Below are 26,077 nucleotides of genomic sequence, written 5' to 3'. Positions count from 1 at the left end.
TAATCAAAATTAAGACAGACTTACTATCTACATTTGTTTACTAAAACCTTTTTTTTTTTCTTGTTTATTTTATAAAAACTGAAACATTACGATGGAGAAAATGAGTTTTAAATGAATAAATTCATCAGGAATGTAAGAGAGTTTCATTCTGTGGAGAGTGGATTGTTATGGCAACAGGATTTAGCTGTGTTTAACAAAGCAGGATGAATTTACAAAATTAAACAAGAATCCCATTCAATTTTCAAATGAAGAGAGACTTATGACACTGTCTTCTAAAATTATTCCATTTAAATCTTTGAGTCATTTTCCTCCAAACAATATTAATTTACCATTGACAACTACATCTAAAATAAGAAGGTTATAATATAACAAATACGTATTTGTGTCTTTACTTAAGGTATAAATTAGAACTATATTCTCTTTCAAGAACTGTAAAATAAGCATGTGAGTTATTCTTACCTAGAACTTCTAAGCAGCTTCTGAAGAAAATCCACATCAATTTGTTGTTGAGAATTTCACTCTGCTCTGTAAGCACAGTCAAGTATTTGACTAGTTGGGTCACAGATATATAAATCCAAAGTAACATCATTGAGAAAAAAAATGCAGGAGAAGGAGCCCTCTTCAAATTTAGTAATCCCTGCTCTTTTCTTCTCTGTCTTTCTGAGGGTGAAATTGTATGTCAACTCAAGCACACAATAACATGCTTTTCAAAAGAAGGTAAGGATTTATTGATCAAATGATGAAAAACATCTTAAGAGTTTCAGCCACTCCAGTACCTGTTGTTAAAGAGAAGTCTGATTTTTTCTGGTATTTTTGTGAATCACACAAGGCTGTATTTTATATAGTAAATTATTTAAATCCAATGTTTTGTTACATGCATTATCTTTTACCAGGAGGGCTATAACAGCTACTGAATTTGGTAGAAATTTCACTTAATATCTGTGGTTGTTGGACTGTATCCCTAAGAACATATGCTAGGTGTGTCAAATCAGTTAGGTTTTGCTATTTCCATAAAGCTGACTACAGTTTTTATATGGTGTATTGTTAGCAGACTACACATTAAGAAGAGCAAATTAGAAAAGTCAAAAAAATACCGGATTTGACTATAACAAGCTGAGGTCAGAACCTAGCCCACATTTTTATCAAGAAGAGGTGTGAACAGTCATATTTATCTTATTTCATTTCTTTGTGATAGGAACCTTTTTCTGACAACTTATTTTCTGAGATCTATATTTCAAGCACCCGGTTTCACTATACTTTAGAAAATTAGTTACCTGCAACAGTATATTCAGTGAAATAATTCCAATAATCTAAAGTCTAAAAAGTTTTCAGTAGTTAATATTAGTATTTATTCTATTGAATTACGAAAAATAGTCAACCAAAAGAGGAAGTAGAAGGATATCAAATGCAATAACTAACCACAGAATTATAAATAGTGTGTATGGTTGGCATTTATCTGGTTGAGTTCTGAGTATCTCCAAAAATGGGGATTTCACAACCATAAGTTTTAGTCCAACAGGTGAGCCTGTAACTCCCTCTATCTAGAAGGATCCTACAAGAGACTGTATCATAAGGCTTGAAAAAGTCAAGATAAACGAATCTAATATTCTTCCTTCATCCACAAAGCCAGTCATCCATTGTAAAAGGCAATCAGGTTGGTTAGACAGGATTTGTCCTTGAGAAATCCATGCTGAACATTCACTGTCACTTTTCTGTCCTTCACGTGCTTGAAATGTCTTGCAGGAGGACCTGTTCAAAATTCCCCTGTGGTCTGAAAGGAGAATGTAATTCCCCATCTCCTGTTCTTTCACCTTATAAGGGTGTGTGAGACACTTGCCTTTTTTTTTTTTTTTTCCTAGTCATGGGGAACCTTCCTTGATTTCCATAATCTTCCAAAGCTGATAGATAGTTGACAGCTACCTCAGCATACTCCCCTTCTCCTCCAAACCCGCCCCCATCCCCTATCCCCAACCTGTATGGTCATATGAACTTGTATGTTTTTTTAATACTTTTTCCTTGCTGAACATCAAAACTTTTATTTTGTTAGTAATAGTAACATTTACCCACTTAAATGGATTTGAATATTTTGACTATACAAGTATTGAGTAGTAAGCCCATATTGGCATACTGTATGTGTATAACATGTATGTTGGCACTAAATGATAGACTAGTGAAATATCTGAAGTATCTGTATTTCTAGTAATTACCAAAATTGTCTCTTTCTTCAGGATTCAAAGATTCATTTTCAGGTCTCTTGGGTGTCTTAATTTTAAAGCCTAAAGTTGCATTCAGATTGCAGCTTACTTCGGTTTCTGTATTCCTTGAAGCTTTGAGAACAACAGCATCTTCCTTCCTTGTGACTGCAACTGTATGGGAGCAGGAACTTCAGCTTTATTTCTGAGATTCAGGGGAAACAATATACAACTTTGCATGTATAAAAGAATGAGGAGATTCTAAATCTCCTTGTCAGTTACTGTTGTATTTTATAGAACTTTGCCGGACCACATTTTGTTGCAGAAAAGCAATACAAAATATATGCAAAACTTTACTACCTATGACTGCCTTCACACTTGATCTCTATTTAACTGAATATTCATAGCTAAAAATAGAAATAAATGTATTACAAATCAAGGCAGTAAAGTGAAATTTGCAGAACAATTGTAAAAACAAGTTTTCAATGAGTACAAAATTAAGAAAATTTTACAAAGTATATATATAGACATGTAAAAACAGAAGGCATTTATATATCACTTTTCCTATTATACTTCTGATCTTTCAGTTTATTGATGCTTCATAAATATCCAGTATTATATGTGAAAAAGCATATGTTACGACTATATTGCACTGCATAATATAAATGCATTCCAGATTCCAGTTGTAGTTACCAAACATATATGTTTTATACTGTTAACCATGTGGACTTTGAAAAGAAAAAATGATGGGATCCAAAATGAAAAAGAAAGACCTGCAAGATCTACAACAAGGGCCTGCAAAATTCTTGAACTAAACTCTGAACAAATATTGTAAAAGATGTACTTAAGAAGAAAATTGCCTTATTTCAGACTTTCACAACTGAGTCAAAATAGGGCAAATATTTGTCAGGTCTGTTTATGAATCTGTGCCCAATTTACAATGGAATTACACTTGGATTCTGAAAAAGAAATCCAAGCACAAGAAGGTGAAAAAAAAAATCCAGAATTTTTTTTTAAACCTCCTTCTAGTGTTTCATTAGCATAGAAATCCAATGTTGCTAAGATTAACATTGTCAGAACTCTTTAAGGATTTGTTACCTAACAGTCAAACTATCCCTTGTTACTATCTTAACCATTGTAAGATTTTTCTGTCAAAAGTGTTAAAAATCCCCAGAGGGCTAGACTGAAATAATTACATAGCATAAATGCATTACTCTAATGATAAAGAAAATATGCCCCAGGTTGTAAATGTAGACCTCTTGCACTGATAGGAATGTGGCAGCCTAGTACATAAAGGAGAGCTGGAAATGACCTAACTGTATGAAGAATATACTTTTCCATAATAGACTGTACATCTTTGGTAATCTAAATTAAAATGAAATGCAACACAACTTCTATACTAGAGCAGTAACATCACCCATAGTTGCAGCTTCCAGACATTTAAAATTTAGGTTGTAAACAAAAAACAACAAAGTATGTGCAACACCTGTGAAATGAACTGTGAAGCAAAGTTTGCAAGGTCTATCTTTTTAAAATCACGTGCCTTTTCTTTACTTCTTTTACTTAAATCATGTACATATTACTATGTCCTTAGTGAAATATAAGTATGAACAGTTAAGGGGCTGGACGGTGAAACAAAGACCAGTAAACAGAAGAACTGTTCCACTGGAAACATTCCATCCAAATTTTGAAAAAACAAACAAACAAAAACAAAATCACTATTTTATTTTTAACAGAAATAACTGCAAACTTGATTTTGCATAAACTCAGTTTAATGATGGGGGGGTAGGATTGGGCACAAAAAATGCATTTCTTCTGTATCAGCAAATCATTGATTTCACCATATTGGGCATAGGACTTTTTTTTTTTTTTAATATAAGTCAAGTTCAAAAAGTCAATATCAAAGAAAAATACTTAAATTTTAACAAAGCATAATGCTTTTAGCCACGTATGAATTTTCATAACTTTTCATATGAAATTTAAATTGCTTTCATCCTATATTCCACAAAGTCTGAAGAGAATAAAAATCTGATCTCCTTTTGTCTCTAGCTAGTGCCCTCCTTGATAGTAACCTTGTGTATGACCTTGGGAAAACTTTTTAATCTCACTCAGTTCTGTCTGGGAAAATAATAGTTCCTCAGATGAGTGCTATGGATTGTAAATTAATTGATTTTCTGAGATGTTCTGATAATACAGTGGTATCAGCACAGCACACCAGAAATCATCTGAGGATAATTCCTCAAGAATTCTAGTCCTGTAATTTTTTTTAAATAAAGCCATGTCATAATAAGTCTCAAGCAGAAGTTAACTGGTGCACTATCCTATTCCTGGCTTTCTTCCAGGAGTGAATTGAACCCTTGGTGAATCTTATTTCTTTCTACATGCTACCAAATCCTTAAGACATCACTATATAAAGAAAGAAAAAAAAATATTTTTGCCACTTAATAGTATTTTAATTTGCAAATTACTAAGATGATACTTAAAGATCTGCAAAAGTAAGATCTCAATTCACTAGAGAAAGCAAAAAGCAAATTAAGCAGGTTTACACTCTACTAAATATCACCCAAGGACTCATTAGTGTGATTTACATGATTAGTTAACCTGTGTAAGTACGAACATTATGAAAACCATGACTTTCTATTTGTTTTAAAATGCAAATGGGTTAAGTGTCCTTGATATCTGAGTCACAGTTTCCTGAATTAAGTATAGAACTTTATTCACATGTTGCAGTAATTGAGTAAGCTCAGATCTGGATAGCGAGGGAGAGTTCACAGAAGTTTAGCACATTTTCACTTCCCCAAAATTATTTCAATTTTCTATGGACTTTATGAGTGATGGATTTTATGAATTCAAACTATAGGTACAGGTAGCTGAGTACAAGTCTTCTGTTCATTGGAAGCCTAGGATCTGAATAACTGGAAAACTCTAAGCCATAAATTAAATATCATAAGCTATGTATATGTTTAGTAAATGTTACAGTATCTATCTATATGTAGATATATATACAATATCTATAGATAGATATTTTATCTGTTTTCCCTCTGCAGACAGAGTAAGCAAATCTGATCACTTACAAGTTTTAAAATCTTGTGCTTTTTAAGTAGCTCAAAGAAGAATTATATCTACCAGACTACTTGGTGAGATCACTATAGAATGAACCTGAGCACAGAAAGAAACAGTGCAGTCCCTGACTCTTGTACTCTAATGAGAATACACATTCCTGCAAACACTATTCATTCCTGGTAGAACTACAGCTACAGATGAGCAAACTCTTCCCTTTATTATCCACAGATAAATAGGTTGATACCCTTTCAAACATACCGAGAGTGTTACAATATTTAACTGAAGCAAAGATTGACAAATCTCTAGAACAGAAGCAATGTTTTAGTATGCACATGTCTAATGTTTAACAGGATAATACCCAAAATTAAAGTTTGCCTTCTCTTGATGCTATCACAAGTCACATAGTAAAAAATAAATCATTTGTGGAACCTAATGGTAAGAAAGAAGGATTACTGTCATTTGTTGTGATGCATGTCACAACAAATACGCCTATAGTTCCACAATAGAATACTGGTATCAACCCTGTAAGGTTTTTTTTTTTTTTTTAAAAGTAAAAATAAAAATTAAAATTATTAAAAAAAAAAAAAAAAAAAAGCCAGCCAAAAACACCAAAACCAAACAGCCAGACACACACACACACAAACACACTGTGGATTTAAGTACTTGCAGCAGTGAAAAGTACACCCTTTGTTTTGCTCTTCCAAATTTCCCAGATAAAGTATACATTAGATAACTAATCTGAATTTGTTTGGTTTCAGAGTCCAGCTATCAGGTCATTTTTATATCTTTATCAGATATATTTAAGGGCTCTTTACTATCAGTAATTATCTCCTCGTGGGAATACCAATAGATATATTAAATTGTTTCCCTTCTCCCCCCCCCATCAAATAAAATAACTGACAGAACTTCCTGTCTTTCATTCCAAATCAGGTCTTCTGACCTTGAATCATTGTTGTGGTTCCTGGGGAAACATATTGAAATTTTTCAGCATGTATTTTAAAGCATGGAGGGCATAGCTGTAATTGTCTCATTAATGGAATGTAATAGAGAATCACTTATTTTACTCAGTATTTTCCTGTTTGTATACCATGGAACCTTGTCTGTTACAGCATTACTTTGTTAGGTCTTATATTTCCGGCTCTGAATTATGATCTCTAAACCCTTTTGGTATCACTATTACCTCAGGAATAGCTCACAATTGTGTCTTCCGCAGAGTAAACATGTTAGAAAGAATTGAGCAATTGGAGGCAAATATCATCTTATTGGCTATCAAGCTGGAAATTCACTTTCTTACTCCCTTAAATATTTCTTGTGAAACTTTGGATATGTCTCTTCTGGTTCAGATTCTTAATGTTATTTGGGTGTGGAATTCAAACTAAAATATCAATGAGAGATTCTTTCCCCAGTTGTTTCAGTGTAATTATTTAGTTTAGAAAGGATTACTATAACCAGATTGTTTTGTATCACACAGGCTGGAGGATTTCCTTCAAGTCCAATTAGACCTTTAAAGTCCTTCCTTTCCAATCTTCTCACCACAATTGTTGTTTGTCTCTGAAGCTCTCTAATATTTAAGCATCTTCCATGAATTACAGCTTCCAAAAGAGAACACAGAATTGGAACACAGAATTCCAAGAACAGTTACTGTCCTGTTCATACAAAGGCAGTATTAATCATTCCACCTTTTTGTTATCCTTCTGCTTTTGTCTTTAGTCACTCTAGCCCTTTAATTCCAGCATTGCTATGGTCTTCTACCAGTTTTCTGCCCTGACTCCAAATTATTTTCTAAGTCACTGACTTCCACCATAATATCTCCCACTTTATCGGAGGGCTAGCATCCCTGGTTCTAGATGATTTTGCATTTGATCATAAGAAATTCATATTACTTGCTTCTTCTACTTGACTATGAAATACTTCAGAAGCTTTGAAATACTAGAATTTCAAACAAGTATCAGTGATGCTTATTGTAATTATTCAGCGGACACTCCTGACTTAAAAAGTACTATTAAAAAGCTTCTAAAATTATTTTACTTACTTGATTTGTTTTCTGAAACAACATAAAAGTGATACATAATTAAACAGGATCAAAAATTCTGCTAGGAAAAGAGCATTTTGTGCCTGTTATACAGTGATGAATTAATGTTAAAACAACCTGCTGAGCAGTTACCTTTTTTTTCCTTTGTAATTCATAATAAAACCCAGTGACATTATGTCTCCCAACAGCCTGAGTAAGTTTAACAAATTGTAATAGGAGCACCAAATCAATCCAATTCAATTTATTTAAACAAGACAAAAACCCCGAGGAGACCTTCATGCATTCACTTAAATGACAACCTCAAAAGTTAGGACCTAAAATAAGCAGTGAAAAGAAAGTTTAGAAACCATATCCATTGTGCAAATGCTGTATGTTCATTTTAGTACATCCAGGACTTCATAAAAATGAAAACTAAAATGTCAACATGAAATAAAAAATGAGTATCAGTGAGTTACTGTTTAAATAAATTATAATTAGAATTTCCTACCTCAGAAAATTTTCATTCTGAATGTTTTAATGTATCAGGGTCTTTAGGATGCTGACATTAGACTTTACTAGACTTTAGAATCTTATAAATAAGTAAGCATATTTCTATACATACACATGAGTTTATGAGTAAACATAAAGTAACAAACTGAGTCTTCCATTCAGCTTAGTCAGTTCAGTCTATGCATGGGTCCCTGAGGGAACAACGAAAAAAAAAAAAAAAAGAGAGAGAGAGAGAGAGAGAGAGAAAAGCATTGTGCATTGTTTGAATTTAGTTAAAAGTGGCAAAAGAGTTACATTAAAAATTACATGATCACTGGAATTAGTCCGTGGTATTGAAAGACGGGAAACTAGCCCTTAATGCCTTTCATGAGAGAATCATATTACTAATGCTGAGAAAATATTTTATTCAGCAGAGCAAATACGTTAAAAAAAAAAAAAAAAAAAAAAAAAAAAAAAAAAAAGTCTGGTAGAAGAAGAAAAATGTATTTTCCAAAAAGGACTATGTTCAAATGGCATATTTTGAAAAAAATAAAAAATAAATAAAAAATAAAAAAAAAAAATCCCAGAATTCAGATTACAAAGTCATGATGAAATAAGAACAGCCTGTTAAATCTATTTTTTTTAGGCAATTGTTTGCACAAGGCTCAGATTATGTTGTACTTCAACTGGAAGGTGTGTGGCAGATGGCCCACAAACACAGACTGCAAAGTCATCTGCATAAAAGCAACAGCACAATCTACAAGGAATCACAAAGACACTAATGTACCTAAAGAGGAAAACATATCACAGTAGAGGGAACCCTCAGGGGCACCTTCTTAATTATTGCAAGGTCACATTCCTGTGTAAGATTATGTTCATTACTCTAGAGCTAATTTACACTCAGTTTCGTGTATGGTTCTTAAAGCCCAAGGCCAAAAAAAAGAAATTATTGTAAAAATTTGTGAAGGGCAATTTGAGAGTTTTCATCAGTATAAATAATTTTCCTATCATTGGTGATTAACCAGAGACTGAAAACCAATTCCAATCAGGAACCACTGGATCCTGAGGTCTAAATTCCAGTCTATAAAATAAAGGCAAAAAAAAAAATCCCAGTCTAGATCACGGCAGTTGTGCCATTCACTCCTAACCTAAATTCAGCCTGCAGTTCAAAACAAGAATTTTAAACCATAATATATCATTCAGACCTTCGATTTGAGGTGATATGTTCCCTGCTTCCAATCTACCAAAGTTTTAGGTTAAATACAGTGAGGAGCATTGGAACAGGTTTGCCCAGAGAGGTTGTGGAGTCTCCTTCCATGGAGATATTCAAAACCCACCTGGATGCCATCCTGAGCAACGTCCTCTAAGTGATCCTGCTAAGCAGGGGATTTAGGATAAGAAGAAACAAGATCCAAATACTCCATGCAGTCCTTGGGAACATGAGCATAGTATGCTGCTGATTTCATATTGTACCATACCATTGAAAACGGTGTTCTTCTCCCCAAAAGGTATGCATCCTTAAACGGCCTTCGAACAAAAACAATACAGGACATCCAGCTGTTCTGTTTAGTATAAAAAATTAAGGAAAAAAGTTGCACAGGATGAAACAAGAAGAATGTCTATAGAGTTTCCAGGGAGGGAGCTAAAAGGAAGAAGAAACAGACATTAACAACAAACATCAACTACATACATAAGCATTGGATATAGGCACTAAAAATGTTTTGTCTTAGTGTCTACAGCTCCCCATAACCTACAAGCATTTTTCCACTAAGCAAGAGAGAACTGCATATATAACACCAAGTCAGAGACTTGACTCAAGACTCAGTTTCTTTCTCAGCATCCTGATGAGAGACAATTTTGTAATTGAAGTTAAGAGAAGACTGAATTCAATCATCCTCTTCTGCAGATAAAACCTTTCTGAACATCAACTGTAAAAACAGACCTTCCTTGTTAAATTGAAACCAATAAAGCCTTATCACTTACTTCACTGACAGCAAGATCAGACATATGAATCTTCCTTTACTAACAGATAATTTGATTATCCATCCAATTAGATCATGCAGTCTGATTTGTAAGACATCAAGAGCTATGTGTGACCCTCTTCTAACACTCCTACAAATAAATATTTTCTTGACTTTCAGTTTCAGATGATTTTTCAAAAACAAGGTTATTATGTACTGGAGACAATATAAGAATATTCTTGACAACATTCTGCCTGAGAATCTTATTACAAATGTTTCCTGTTTGTTTTCAAACAGGAAACAAATGTTTGTTTTCAAACAAACAACATAAAAAAAGAAAACAAAAAAAAAAGAAAAAAACAACTTCATATTATCAAATGTAAAGCATACTTTTTTTAAAAAAAAAAAAAAAAGAACAACAAAAAACACTTTTGTCTAAGAACCTCTGATTCACAGTTGTCTTTCAGCAAAACAGACTTTTTGTGGACCTCATTCGTTCTTATCATAATATCATCAAAAGCAAAGAGCACAAAACTTGGATCTTTTTGAAATGGAAAAGAGAGAACTTGAATTTAGTTTTTAAATAATGATTTTCACATTCATAACTAACAAAGATGCCTTATTGAATATTTCTGGATTTTTGTCCGCAAGACAGCATTGGAGACAAGACACCCTAAACAAGAATCATTCATACATTTCTGAATTCAAAACAGGGGCCTCAAAATATTTTTTATTTTAAAACAAGTTAAAAGTGATGCTGTGTCAAGCTGCTTTGACCCAGTTGAGTCTGACCTCCACCCTGTTATCAGTTCAATTGATGAAACAACTGCACTTTAAAGTAGAATGCAGATCCAAACTGGCAGCCTACCAACAGAAAAATATAAAGAATATTAACTACTCATATTAAGAGTTCAGTTACCACTAATTAATAAAATAAGCTGAAATGTCCTTACCATGATTAAGGAGAATATTTCTTAACAGAGTATGCCTCTCTAGTCTATCTGTTATTGTATTTTAGAGAATATTGTATTGCTATAATATAGACAGGAAAAAGAAAAAAAATATTCTATCTCTGACAACAATAAAGAGATGAAGCATTTAAGAAGCAACATATTCCATCCAAGTTCTCCTAAATTTTGAGTATCAGTTCTCTGTTTCCTTCATTTTCCTCAAGGACTCTGGTAAAGTCTTTGGAGTACCTAAATAGAAATACCACATGCAGCTTATAACTTCACAAGTTAAGAGCTCTGAAAAAGGCCAAAGTTATCTTTCACATTATTTATAATAATATTAGGTGTATTTTTAGCTAGACATTTTAGCTTAGATTTATTTTCTAGAGGATTAGAAGCAGCAACTGAAATGTTCTATGATGAGAACTTTTAAAGGTCATTACTAAACATAATCAACTGCACCTGAAAGAAGAAAAAAAGAAAAAAGAAAAAACATTTAACTGTTGTGTGGTGGATAACATAGAAGATATCTAGTAAATCATAATTGGGAAGAATTTCTTTTATTATTTCTTAACAGAGTGACTATCTGAATAATTTGCAGAATTACCAGGATCTTCTCTGCAATAGATGTTTTAATGGGAAAGTAGAATAAAGAAAACATTACAGGAAGCTGAAGTGTGGCCAAAGCTGTGATTTCAATTAAGTGTACATACATGTAATACACTTTGTTGATACTATAGAAAGGAGAATCATTTGATCTCTTTTCTCCTTCTTGAATAATATGCACTGCAAAACATGTGTGATGGAGCTGGAAAAAGGCTATTGCCTTTGACAGAGATTTTAACTGGAAGACAGTATACGGATTGGAAAGTGGAATGCTGTCTATAAGAAAGTGCTATGCACTACTATGTAATAGTAGTAATAACATATGAAAGAGGGCTGTTAAGAATGGAGAAATGCACATTTTTAATTGGTAGATGGGGGGGAGTTTTGAAAGGGTTAATCCTCATTTGCAACAATTTAATCATCCCTTATGAAACCTATCAAAAAGAAAGTTTGAAAAGCTTGTAGGTGTGTTTGTAAGTCTCAAAATAAAGCTGGGAGGCAGCTGACTTGAAATACCAGAGGGATCTCATGCCTCAAAATTCTTGCATATTAAAATAGCTAGTGGCAGACATGAAGGGATAGGCAGGAGCAGAATGATCTGCTGAAATCCAGTAGGGATCTAACCCAAATGGAAAATTTGTGCATTCCTTCTGGGCTTCCTTCTATGCCCTTGGGGTGCCAAAATAATGTCATCTCAAGTCACCAAACCACCAGAGGAGGAGCACAGAAAGAAACAGATACTCATGAAGACAATTCTCAGAGGCCCCTCTTCATTTGTATCTCTGATGCATGAACATGGGAAAGCCTATATTCCACAGTCTGTACCCCCAGAGCCTGTACAGACTATTTCCAGGTACTCACGAGAATAAGCTCAGTATTATTCTGCTGTATTCTCTCAAATTCATACGGCATTCTGCAATTCAGTCTTTGCACAATCCTTATTCTCATTGATTAAGTTTGCTGCCCATGTGAATACTGAGTGAGAACTTCAGGAGTTAACACAGTAATTACACTCCTTGCTATAAATCAAGAACTTCAGTAGAGAAGATACACCTCACTAGGGAGGTAACAACAGATCAGAAGTGAAATGCTGCAGGACTCCTGCCCCTGCCCCAGCTTCCTCTCCCCAGCAGGTACCTGTTTACTGGGCACAACCAGGCAGCCCCACTCCAGTGAGTGTACAAAACCCCAAGCCTGCCCTTCCTCACACAGCCCAGCTATGGAGCTGAGATCAATCAGAGGGTTCCTGTCCTGCACTGCAACAGATGTCCTACCTATCACTACCTCTTCATAGTCCTGGAAAGACCTGATGCAAAACTTTCTTTAGCACTGGATTTTTTGCTACAGCTCCACTGCAACCCCCCCAGTATTCAATATAACCTTTTCCTCCAATCTCTCTGCAAGTCACTGTGACATCTTTCATCCTGGTCCAGATGTCCTGTCCCCAAAACACAGCAGTAATGATATTTCAGCTGTGAACAGGATAGTTAGAGGGCAGGGTCAATGAATGTCCATTTTTTCTGCTCAGGTAACCAAGAAAATACAGGATTTGTGAAACTGGTTTACTCAGGTAGAGTTAGGAAGCTCCATTTACACAAAAAGTTTGCTGTATAAAGAAGTAACCATCTAACAGTAAAAATCTTATTAATGATGTATTAACAATCAATTACTAGTGAGGTGCATGCTTGCCAATTTTTCTGAAGTCAGCTGGTCTATGTTACAAATGGGCTATAACATATGGCAGGATATAAGACAGGGTAAATTAAAAACATTTCAAAAATAATATGAAGTTTTTGGGTGCTGGAAAATTAGTCATGACTGTTGACAGCTAAGGTCCAGGGTGTGAAGCACAATTTAAAAATGTATGCAGAGCTCTCGTATAACCATCCTTGGTTTTCAATGAAGAGCTTCAAATCACTTTTCATAGTTTAAGGGAAAAAAAAATATATATAAATATATATATATATATAAATATATATATATATATATATATTTATATCTGTATTGATGCAATTCAGAGAATTTGTTATTTATGAGACAGTAGTACAATCATTTTGTTCTTCTCTCTAAACATTTTCCATGAACTAATTACAATAGAGATAGGTTTTTATGTCAAAATAAATTAAAAAGAACTTTTCTAGGTACAGAAGAATTAAGTGTATCACACGTGTACCTGAATCATTTCATCTCCGTTTATGGTCACTGTACTGTCTTAGTATCTATATAACCAGAGATTTGTAGGCTTTGCAAAAAGGTTACGGCACGTGCTCAAGATAAGCTAGATAGTACCATAACAGTAAAATTACAAGGTGGTTGTTTGATGCCAGTTGCAGAAACACATAAAAAGTTATATGTTAAAAACTTGAAATTATATTTTAATCATGTGTCTTATCGCATGGTGGATGACTTGAAGGCTCATACCTCATGTATGAGCCCTCAAGTTGCCAACAGAAATTACAGCAAGAGTGGTAATATCTTATTTTACTATTTAAGACAATGATTCCCTGCTTTCCTGCCATTGCAGATGACATTGCTTTATCTGCTAGCACTCATGGGGCACACACTACAGCACAGCCTCCAAACACCACACCTACTGCTTACACACCAACACTTCCCAGAATCACCACATTTAATGATCACACTAAGTACACTCTCTGCCCAGGTAAATTCCCAACTCATTCTGGCTCCCACCTGAAAGGCCAGAGGCTAGGAACATGGCCAAATGTAGATCATGTAAACTGTTGTAGCATCAGCTATGCATTCCTGAATAACAACTTGGCCAAAACTGCACCAAACTATTATTGGCACACATGAAATTCACATTTCTTATCTTTTCATGAATTTTTATGTCTTCTTCAAAATTCCTACCTTCTTTTGCCTTCCAGGAGAAACTGGTCCCACCAAGAGTCTATGTAAATAACACTAAATCCAATCAAGACCCCCAAAAAATTCACTGAAATAAGTTCTGTGCTTTGGAAGAACAGTTGATAGTGGTTCAAGAAGGTGACATTCCTCAGCCCATGACCACAATAGAGCATTAACTAATTAAAATGGTGCTACTGGATAGGTTATATATCACCAAAACACTAATGAATTATAATACTATTATGCTTGCTGAACATTCTGTGCCATTTTTTTCCAATGTGTTACAAAATGTGATAAAAAGTACTTACATTTGGTACCCTAGTTTTACACAGCTATTTATTTAGTGAATTGTCTTCTATTCTGAACCTTGCAAAGGATTGTTGAGATTGATTAAACTCTTGCTTAAAGGCTACTGATTTCTAGTGCAGAGGAAGTGAGAACTATTTTCTAAGCTTTTAATCAGACTGAAATTTCTTGAGTGCTTTATACACTGCAGAAAAGGACTTCGATTTAGCTTGTTAAACTCACTAACAATAAAAGATTTTAGTAGTTTACTGAACATTTCCCTTCAAGGTCAACATACAAGCTTTGTTTTTTCTCCTTTTCTCTTCTTAGTATAAATGTTTAGTAGTTCCAATAAAAAGTTCAGAATATGATTATGAACCCTTTGCTTCCCCATCTTATTTGACAATCTTAAGAACAGTTCCTAATGGAAGCATTACAGTAGATGCCTGAAGTTAGCTAGTGTAAAAATTTCCTTTAGCATTTATTTTTAGTAAAGTATATTTGAAGGGGCAATAAACGAGCATAGAGTATTTGCTACCCATTCTTTGTTGTCTTCTTCAAGAACTTTCGTTCATAGAGGAAAAATAATAAGCAAGTGAGCAGTAACACTTGATAAACATTCAAATTAATGTCAACCAGACCACAGTCAAACACACAAATTACCATAGAATCATGGAATCTTTTATGTTGGAAAAGACCTCTGAGATCATATAATAATAAATATAATTTTTAAAAGTTGTACTATAATTACGATAGAAGAAATCTCAAACTTGTAAAAGTAATCCTTTCTCTCTACTTATTTTATTTATAATAAATTTTATTTGCCTCAGTTGCTCTGTCTTGACAATCAGTATCTGGAGGCAAAGTAAACCAGGAAATAAATTGGTTTTGCAACAGGATTGTGGATTGTTTAATTAACCACAAAGTGTGAAATAAACCTTAGATGAGCATTTTTTAAATAGTATAATAATTTCCCTATGACTTAAGTACTTGTGCACTGCAAGAAGAAAAAAAGAAAATCCCTGAATAATATAAAAGTTAACATACTTCAGATCTAAAGAGCATCCTAAATATGTGATTGTGCACAGAAAACAATAAAACACGAAGAGGAAAAATATGAACAAAATTGCCATACAAGGCATACCTATGAAAACATACATTCAGCATAGTCAATGCTGAAATTAAAGGTTATTAAAAGCTGTCTAAAAACCCTTTACCAAGTGAATACACAGTATGACTCAGGTGAGTACTCGGAGTCAAAGAATAAAGGCAATCTTAGAAATACATTCAGACAACATACTTGAAGAAAACTAGTCTACACACAGATTGATGACATCAGTGAACCATGCAACAGCATTCTGAGGAAGAAAAAAAACTACATTAAAAACATTTTACAATAAAGGACAAATCCTCCATGACACGCTCAATAAACCAAAAGAGAAATTTGTCCCTGGTTATACAAAGTATTTGGACAAAATGTCATTCTTTGTCTATGATGATGAATAGGTTCTTGCTAGCTAGAAGAGAAAAAAGAAAAATGAAACAAGGATGTTCAGTAGGAACTGAAAACTTTTCCATTCAGAAGATCCTTCTGAGAGTGTAATCTTGAGGTATGTGAACATAGTTTATCCAGAGAAAGGGGGCATATTTTTTACATTCAAGCAAGCATGTAATAACATAAAAACACAATGAAGAAGTAATAAATGGACAAAATAAAAACCACACACAAACAGTCCAGCTGCACATTACAAATAGGTTTGTGATAATTCAATGCTTAAGCAACTACGTTTTTTCAGTTTAATGCTTATGGCCCTGATTTTCTACTTAGGCAAAAGCATTCTGGTTTACTGTACCTTTCATTAGGTAAACATCCACTGAGTGGTAAAAATACTACATAAAGTCTTTAAATGAAAGATTATCCAAACATGATGCTAACAAGTGGAAAATTCAAAAAGTTGAACTAAAGAGGAAAACAACTATGAACATAATATCTAGAAGCACAACTTAATTAGAAAATTTGATGAATTTCACATTGTTTACAGCTATACATGACTCCCATACCATCACTAAAACTGATTTTTACCCAACCAACCTGTCACCAAGTCAAATAAAGGCATGACATAAGTCCCTGATACAGGACAGTAGAAATGTGGCTGAATGGGAAAGAAAATATTTGGTAACCTCAGATGTAACTAACCCAAGCATGAATAAAACAACACGAAAACAAATGCCAACTGCTCTGCCAAGGTACAAGGATTTTTCTACAGTACTCAAACAACTATATTTGAATAAGTAAGTAGTTGGAGATCATGTAGTTCACATCCCTTTACATGGCTATTGCTTCTAGCAATAAAATTCAGTAAAGCATTGTTGTCAGCATTTAAGTATTATCTAAACATGTCTAAGTGAGATAAGATGTTTCTTAACATATAAATTATTAAAAAGAATTATGTAGAAATTCAGCATGTGAACATATGTGTCATATGAATATTTAGATTCTTTGGGAACTCATCCAGACCCCTGGAAGAATTTTCTACACTGGAAGGAAAATGTTAAATAATACACAAAATGAATGCAGTGCTTTAAAAATCTCTTATTATTTAAAATTTAAATGTGCTCTAAATTCTTCCCCTCCACCACTACGGTCTTCCCATTTTTAATTTAATTTATCGTATAAATTGACATGTGGCATATGTAAGGTTGTTTTTTTATTTACCTCTGTGAACTCTTTAAAGTAGCTCACTGCCCCACAAGAATCTGGGCAAAAACCTTACTCTCATAGCTACAACACACACATTATTTGTTTCAGTTCTATGAAAACTCCTAATTATTAAGAATCAAACAAACAAACAACAGGGCTTTCCAATATGTAAAGTTACTGACAAATTGACAGAAATTCCCTTGTGAACATAGGCTTGTGTTCACAATAAAAATAATAATTTTTAAAAGTGTTTTACCAACACATAAATTAAAGAGCTACTCACTTAAATTCATTAATTACTTTAAATATGTTTTTTTTGGTCCTGAATACACTATTTTCTTCTCTGAATAGAAGACTTAAGAGCCCTGCGAAATGAAATAAGCTCACAGATTCAGGCTGTCTCTGCAGGTTTCTGCTCTGAACTGGAAACCAATAACGTCAGGCTTTGCAGCAGCGTAAAGTGGAAAATCACAAGAGAGAGTTATTATATTCTCCACCTTATAGACAGCAAGGTTGTTAGATGGAGCTATATCTCAGGTTATCAGAAATAATACAAAATTTTATGCTAAAGAGTAGGAGATAAACTGTCCATTATTTTAGATTGTATGAAAGAATATACTTCAGATATACTTCATACTTTCAACCTGATGAGAAATATATCATTGGAATTCCTAATAAATACTGGTTTGTTATTATTATATGAATTATTAATCACAATTTTTATTGTGATTAATAATTCATATAATAATAATACTCACAAACAACAATTATGCTGAAAATGTTTTCAGATAGGTATGATCTGGCACTAATTTTTAAGTAACTCAATAAGTCCTAGGCCCTAAACAGTAGACACAAGAGGAAATGAAGTAAATGACATGGCAATGTAAAACATCACAAGAATGACCAGGGAACTCCTTCTTGTAGACTACCTTTTCTTCCATTTTCTTACTGTTATTCGATTTCAGTCAACTGTCTGAAACACTGCTTTAATAAAATCAATTGGGAGTATGCCAAAATAAATTTATTGTTAGATATTCTCTCTCCTCTCTAATGAATTTGAAATTTAATTCAAATTTAATCATCTACTATTTCCAATTGCCCTCAGGAAGCACACTCAGAGAGCATAACAAAGACTATAGGGTTTTTGGTGGTAGTTTCATTTCTTGCAGATTAAAATGTAGGCTATCTGATCAAAAATTTTGCATTAGGTATAAATCACACTGCATACACTTTCATTTTAGGTTATTGATTATTCATCTACTATTTAGCCTTCATATTTGTGTTTTGTGAGAATGTAATGTCATTTAGATATCTTGATGTCTGCTGACACTGGTAGAGAAAATGATAGGTTTATTTACATAAGTTGAATCGTTACACATAAAACTCTCTGAAAGTCACTGCATGAAAGGCTGTTCTTCCCATTTGCCTAATTTTCAGATATGCTTCAGGAGAAAACAAACAAACTAAGTAAAAAAAAAAAAAGATCCTTTTTGATTTTTTTTTCATTTAAATTTACTCACATTTAATTACATAATTTCTCATGCATATTCTAAATGAATGTTAATCAGCATAGTAGCAAAAATAAATTATATTAACTAAGCTGCACAGTGGTAAAAAGGCAATTTAAAGATCTGCACAAACGTACCTAAATCTGTTTGCTTCAGCTGGAGAGAACTTGCAAAGATTCCTGCTGAGCAGCAGAATAAATTTTACAAGAAAGAAAGTTTGTTGTCTCTGAAAATCATAGGATTGTTCTAATTATATAAAAGCACCATGAGGTGATAGAAGAGCTGAAGCAGACTGTGAAACATTTTTTAGCTGTAGCATTCATCCACACCTTCTTCCAGTTCCCACACATTAATCACTCACAACTACAGGCTGGGAAGTGAGTTGTATCTTTATTTACAATTAAAAGTGAACACAGCTGAGAAGCAGACCACCAAAGATGCTAGGAGAATACCTGAGAAGACACTGAAGTTTTTTTTTAGGCAGTCTTAATTCTACTCTCATTCTCACCAGTGGAAATCAGTCATCCTCCTCTGGAAACGAGTCAGTTAAATAAATAAAAAATAACAAAACAACAAACAAAGAGACAAAACAAAACCCTCACTGCAAGTGAAATATATTCAAAAGTAATACTGTAGACAACTGACAGTTCCACTTTCCAAAATCTGTTCTGTTCATGCCCAGTCTATAGAACCTTTGTTACCTCTGCAAGGTAAGTGCTTCACATCAACAAACCTGTAAGAGCTATCAGGTAGTTACAGTAACAGCTGTTCAAAACAATTTGTTCTTTTGCACCTTATGGTCTTGGAAGGAAGGATATATATATATATTTATTTTTTTTATAAGAATTTATTTTAATGTTTTTCTTAGTTACTTCAATTTACTGCTAAGACTGACAATGCCTGCAACATATGGAACTAAGCAAACAAGCGTAAGCGAGATCCTGTCAGACTAACACTGGTATACAATAACAGGCAAAGTGACTGCCAAATTCAGTTTACCGTGGCACCCTGGCTCCTCCATTTCCCCAGCATATTCCATCCTTCCTTCCCAACCATTTACCTAAGTTGGCACTGTCCTTTTTTTTTAAAACAAACAAACAAAAAATAAATTATTAAATACACCTCTCTTCTCCCAGGAAAACCAAGTGTTCTAAAATAGATTCTTTTATCTAGATCAAGAATAAATCCTCCATTTCCAATGCACTTTCCACAACACCTATAAAATGATCTGCCACTTAAACCTTCATATCTGTCATCCCCTGGAAGAGACAGCTGGTGTGAGTATGAGAGCACAGTAGAGGGTGAACAGTCATACTAACAACAGGGACTGCCACAAGATTGAAACGCATGTAGCTGAATTTTAACATTTATTCCACTGTGTTAATCCTGAAAACAAATTTATTTTATTTTTCAGGAGATATAAATGATCTGTGTAAAGGGCTCCATGAGAGACCATTGCCTTCTCTACAAGTGATCAGAACTGTCCTGTCTGATTTTTGTTCCAACACAGCAGAAAACCTAGACCATTAATGATATTACAATTGTCTTTGGAAGACAGTACAAGGCAAATTCATCCATAAATATACTTCCTATAAGATCTTTACTTTTTGTGCCTTCTTCACAGAATCACAGAATTTCTAGGTTGGAAGAGACCTCAAGATCATCGAGTCCAACCTCTAACCTAACACGAACAGTCCCCACTAAACCATATCCTTCCTACCCAAACAAGTTTATACTTTTTTTGTGTATGTGTTACGCTGCTCTTTGTTTTCTCCAAAAGCAGAAACTTGCTGCTATGGCAACATGCTTTGGGGTATAATCTGACAAAAGCAAAATGAAAGCAGGAATTAAAGGAGAAAAAGCCTTTAAATGTAAAAACTTTCATCCAAATTGCACTAAGAATTTGTCCATTAACACTGGACTGTCAGATGTATTTCCTCAGCTTAAAGGTCCTACGCAGGCATACCAATTATGACAGTCTAATCAGGCAGTTTTGCTCAGCTGTATGTAATTACTACATTTACAGTCCTTTTAATTTCAACAAAAGAAACTGAAAGAAATATCATGAGAAAGAATTAAAATAATGGTTGAACAGAGAACTTTTTAGTGAATACGCTGTAGCATATACACAATAATCTGAGGGTAAGTGAGAGAGACAGGGCAAGGTCATCTGAGTTAACACAAAAAGAACTTGGTTTTACAGTTCTTACCATTCTTGGAAAATAGCAATAAATGCAGGTACTTGCTGGATACATTAAATATATATATATATATAATATACATACACAAAGACTGTAAAAGGTATTATAAACAGGTAAATGAATACTTTAAACGAAAAGAGAGGACATCAAGTGTGTATCATAATGAACAATTAACACAAAAGTGCTGCACACTTGAAATTTAAAAGGAACTTTTAGCACTTAGCTACTAGTGAATTTTCTGAGCAATACTGCTGTTGATGAGATGATTGTTACTTTACATTTTCATAGCAAGGAAAGTTACATTATGTCAGTCATGGGGAATGTAATTATGCAATTTTACAAAATGCCCAAGCCAAGAAAGAACTCCAGAAACTTGAAATGTGAAAACTTCTAATTCAGATCCATTTTTCCAATTTCCTATATTGCTGTCATCTTTCAGAATAAACTTACTGAAAAATAAAAGGTAGACTCCTAAGGAACAAAAGTCCTAGAAGTCTAGAAGAGTATCCAGACAACATATTACTGAACAGTAATATAATATATTATACAACATTATATATAACAGCAATAAATTATATTTAATGCAGCTCAGCAAACCAGTTTACTGAATATTTTTTTGGTTAAAATAATCAGTAGAGTAAGATCTTTCATAGAAAAGACATATTTTATGGCTGTGACTATGCAGTTGTCAAGAATATATAGTATATGGTATTTTATATAGTTAAATGCAGTATTTTAAGCTGCTTACAGATACAAATTAGTTAACACAGAAATGTTTTTCATGTTTGCTGGTGATTATTTAAATTTATCAGGTGGATAATTCAGAAAGTTCCTCAGGACAGAACTGGAGAACCCTGAAAAATATAAAACCAAGCCAGCAACAGAAAAAGAACTTGCTTACAGTTTGAAGAGAAATTATAACAGTTATTCTCTTATATTTGAATAGATTACACCCTTTTCTTTCCTAAAAGCAGAAAGGCAGAGTACGTTGACTACCCCACAACTGTGGTAAAATATTCAGAGCCTTGCAGTTACAATGCTCACAAGCCCACATACCTGAACATAAGAAAAACCCTTGATCTGCCCAGATTTAATGATAAATCCCTAATGCAAAATTTAAAATAATAATAAATAAAATAAAATAAAAAATCCACATAATGGTTAACTTGGCATTAAAATCTAGTTAGATTCATGGATTCATAGAAATAACATCTGTCAGAACACTTCAGACAGTAGCCGCCAGAAGCTGAGGTTTTATTCCCTGGTAGGTCATGACTCATTTTATAGTGTTCTTCCTCACATATACTAAAAATAAGAAAAATATACAGCTGAGTTGTACAACTATCAAACTAGATCAAACAAATACAGACTGGTTTGATTTATTTTCTGACTACACTTGGCATGACTGAATGGACAGAAGGAATCCAAAAGGTTTAATGGGAAGAGGTTTGGAGAACTGGGGTTTCATAACCTAGAGAAAAAAAAAAAAAGGCTAAAGGAGATTCCTTCCACCATGTAAAGGAAAGTTTCAAATAATAGCAAAACAAGCTTCTCTAAGTGAAAGGATGAGACAAAAGATACAAGTTACATCAAGAAAAAAATTAAATGGATGTAAGGGTTGGGAAAAATGTCACAGCATGTTTAAGCAGTGGAATATTTTCTAAAAGAAGTTGTAGAATTCTGAGCTCCCAGAGACACTCTAAATACATGGACACCCTGCAAGTTAGCCCCACTTCCTTCTACACTGTGACTAGGAAAATCCCAGACATCTGTACTAACCTGAATTTTTGTATAACTTTTGTTTTACGGTAATAAGTGTTGTTTTGCATATATTACAAAAGTTTATGGAATTATAATTGTGAAACCATTTCAGACCAAATCCAGAAGGTCAGCAGTTGGTAGAAATTCACTGCACAACTGTTGGGACTACAATTAGAGCATTCCAATTATTAGCTATCATGTTAACAAGTAGAGATTTCAACTAACTTTTGGCAGCAAAAGTTTAAAAATATACATACAAATCAAAATAAAATTAAAAAAAAAAAAAAGAAAGAAAGAACGAACAAGGATGAGGTGAGGATGCATGGAGGAAATTGCTATATAAAAATGTAAACTGTCAGTAGCCCTTTACAGTTCTGGAGAGTCTGAGGAATGTGCAGATTTGTGCAAAGGCTGAGGCACAACTAGATTGAAAGCACTTAGAAGCAAATATTAAATTTTATAAAATCCAACCTTCCATAAAAAAAAAAAAAAAAAAAAAAAAAGGAAAGAAAGAAAGAAAAAAAAAAAGAAAGAAAAGAAATAATAATAAAAGATTAGGTCTGTCAACTTTAAAAGGGCATAAGAAGCTTCAAAGCACTCATTCACAACAGCAGGAAGCAGGCACATTTGTCATGGTCCAACCAGTCACTGCATTTTCCAAGCAATAAAGGCAATTTTCAAAGACAAGTGAGTTAGTGCTGCTGGATTAGCAGAACACTGTTGTTTGAAAAAGGTGTTATCAACATAGGGCACAGCATCCTGGCAAGTCTTTGCTGAAAAGTTTAGTAGGGTGTGGACAAGTCACATAAATACTTCTCAACAGTTTTGACAAAATAAAAAATAAAAATAAAAAAAAAAGACTGAATCATTGCTCTTATCTACTCAGACTTTTTTCTTGTGTTCTTAACTACTCTAGGTATTAATTTACATTGATAAATTTTTATGCAAAGCTGTAGAAATCCAATAACTGGGATTAATGGATGGCACATTTCATTACAGCTCAAGTGGGAGTACCCTCACGGTCCCCAGGGTGATGCTCTACAGGCCACCATCATTGCTTTGGAGGAAATGGTAGTGAGCTCTGTTTGAGAAGCACACACAGCCCAAGAACTGAATGGGTAGAGATGTCTCAGAACTTCGCAAATAGTCATCTTTCACCTCCTGATCCTGAATACAACCAGTCCTATAGAGCAAAAAACTACTACAGCATCACAAGAAGACAGCCCTAAAAACAGTATCCAATCTCCTTCAGTGAGGAGCCTAGACCAGCCTGTGACACATTGATCAAAAGGCTACCAGCACTGATTTGGGGGCAAAATTTGTAGTTTGTTGTTGTTGTTGTTTGTTTTAAGCTGAATGCCAGATTGTGGTGGATAGAATAATCTGCAAAAGGAAAATAAATCTGCTATTGAAGCCAATGCGATCCTCTAAGTAGTCATTCTTACATACACACACTCCTAAAGGTAGGAGTCACATTGCAGTCAGTGGGACTAAAAAATCTAGAAACCAAAAATTAATTGTAATTATGCAAGCAAGCAATCCTTAGGAACTTTTGGCTAAGTGAAAGATTCTCATTTAAATACATTCTTCAAACAACTAAAGCTTTTCAGCATTGCAGACAAGTATTTAAAAGGTAACAGGTGCTCCCTAAGTAAAAAAACTACATTTTACTTTACCCAGGTTAGGAACTGGCGTTAGCAGCCCACAATGGACCACAGAATAGGGAACTATTCCTGCAAGAAGAGAGCACTTCCACTACTTTCCATTGGCACTTCTGCACAAGTGGACAAATGAAATGGAGAACTGCAACTCACTCCTCGCATTGCAAGTTTTTGAGATATTATGTTGTGCCTTTTTTTTCAGGCTTAGAGAGAAACTTCCTATGACAGCCAGCATGTGAAGTTATTTTGTCACTGTTGCCAAATACAGCAGGGAATTGCAAATAAGGAAACAGATCTGGTTGATTTGCCTATCAAGAAGCACAAAGCCAACTTCACAAGAAAGATTTAGTAGTGATTTCAAATGCAGTCACAAACAACCTGTGCAGCCATCTTTGTTCACTCAGCTCTGAATTTACTGAATGAGGACTTATATAAATATTTAACTCTTTTGGATACTGTGATGTATGGTATACTGGATTTGGGGAAAACCTCAGATAGGTTTGTTTCACTAATAAATGCAATGAAATTTACACCTGAATTTTTCTACAGTTCAGGTTTCTTCCACTCTAGAACATTCTGATGCAGGTAGGTAGTGAAATAAATAATAGCAAGGTGACCCATGTAAAAAAATATACAGCTTTTCATTACAAAACAGAATAATATTTCATTGCTCTCATATTTAACAACTTTTCTTCAAGACAGAGAAGAGAGATTCAGAGTATTTCCCAATGTGGTATGAATTGAAGATTTTTTCCCCCACAAATTATTTTAACGGTCCCATTTGCAGAATCTTCAACTCTTCTGAGGTCCACCACAAGTAAGCAATATCTTGTAACTCATAGCAAGAGTACACATCTAGAAGCCATCATAGTCCTTTCCCAGCTCTTCTAATAGGATTTTAAAAACACAAAAGAGTTTCACTCAGGATTTAGTACCACCATATTGCATGCATCTGTGCAAATTCCCTCTTCTGGAATGCAGTAAGAAATGGTTGTTTGTTTGTTTGTTTTATTTCTTTCTTTTCTCATCCCCACAATTGAGGTTTTCCTTGCTTTTTGCTTTCCAGTCCTCAGAGGTCACCTCTTCTCTAGACATCACCACATAGCACTTAAAGACACCTTCTCAAGTCTGAGAAGTGAGTATGATAAGCCAAGTGGAGATTTACTCAGCTTTTACAATTCATTCTCTGCAGAGACTAGGGTCAAGGCCGGTTACTGAAGGCAATGCAGGCTACAGAAAACCACCTTACAGGAAAAATTACCAGAGTACTACAGTCAAACTGTATGGTGTTAAACCTATCTTTGCAGGGTCATCAGGAATAAAGTAAAAAGAGAAATTGTGTGGAACAGATTGCATAAAAAAGCAAGTAGGATTTTTTTTCCCTCCCTTTCCTCAGAGGAGCTACTTTTGTAGTAATACACTGAAAATATAAAGATAACATCAAAATAATGGGCTCATCAAAATTAAGGAATCCCTGTGGATTCCTTACTAAGTGGCATATAGCAAGAAAAGACTATTGCTTTACAGAAGAATATCTCATCGCATCAATGTGTGGTGAAGAACACAATTTAGTATAACACAGTAAGCGAAAAGCTGGTTACTTCATGTGAAAGGAGCACAGCACACTAGAGAAAACAGAACTAGAAAATTACTAGAGGAACTTCAGTGACTTCTGAAATCAGTGAGACCTTTTCCCAGTTACAGTGAAAAACTGTATGTTAAATAATAAGCCTGCCTCTAAATAGCACGGCTTTTTAACTGTGATTTTAAAATTGTGCATGTGTGTGTATATGGACACATACTTAAGATAGTTGCAGTGTTGA

The 26,077-nt window shown here is 34.0% G+C and overlaps 1 long non-coding RNA gene across 3 annotated transcripts in view; it reads right to left on the bottom strand.

The window, feature by feature from the left end:
* LOC119717366 (uncharacterized) overlaps positions 1-26,077 on the bottom strand; it is an 80,603-nt gene that overhangs the window by 38,915 nt on the left and 15,611 nt on the right. The window contains exon 1 of one of the 3 annotated variants that reach the window (XR_005266761.2): positions 18,769-18,962. The exons of the other annotated variants lie outside the window; for them this stretch is intronic. This is a non-coding gene — a long non-coding RNA (uncharacterized lncRNA). Of the gene's footprint in view, positions 1-18,768; positions 18,963-26,077 lie in introns of those variants that run through there. 3 annotated transcript variants of the gene reach the window in all.

This window comes from Anas platyrhynchos, chromosome 6, assembly GCF_047663525.1.
Source record: "Anas platyrhynchos isolate ZD024472 breed Pekin duck chromosome 6, IASCAAS_PekinDuck_T2T, whole genome shotgun sequence".
Lineage (NCBI taxonomy): Eukaryota > Metazoa > Chordata > Aves > Anseriformes > Anatidae > Anas > Anas platyrhynchos.
Note: the sequence above shows the minus strand (reverse complement) of the source record. Positions and strands in the feature narration are given on the sequence as shown.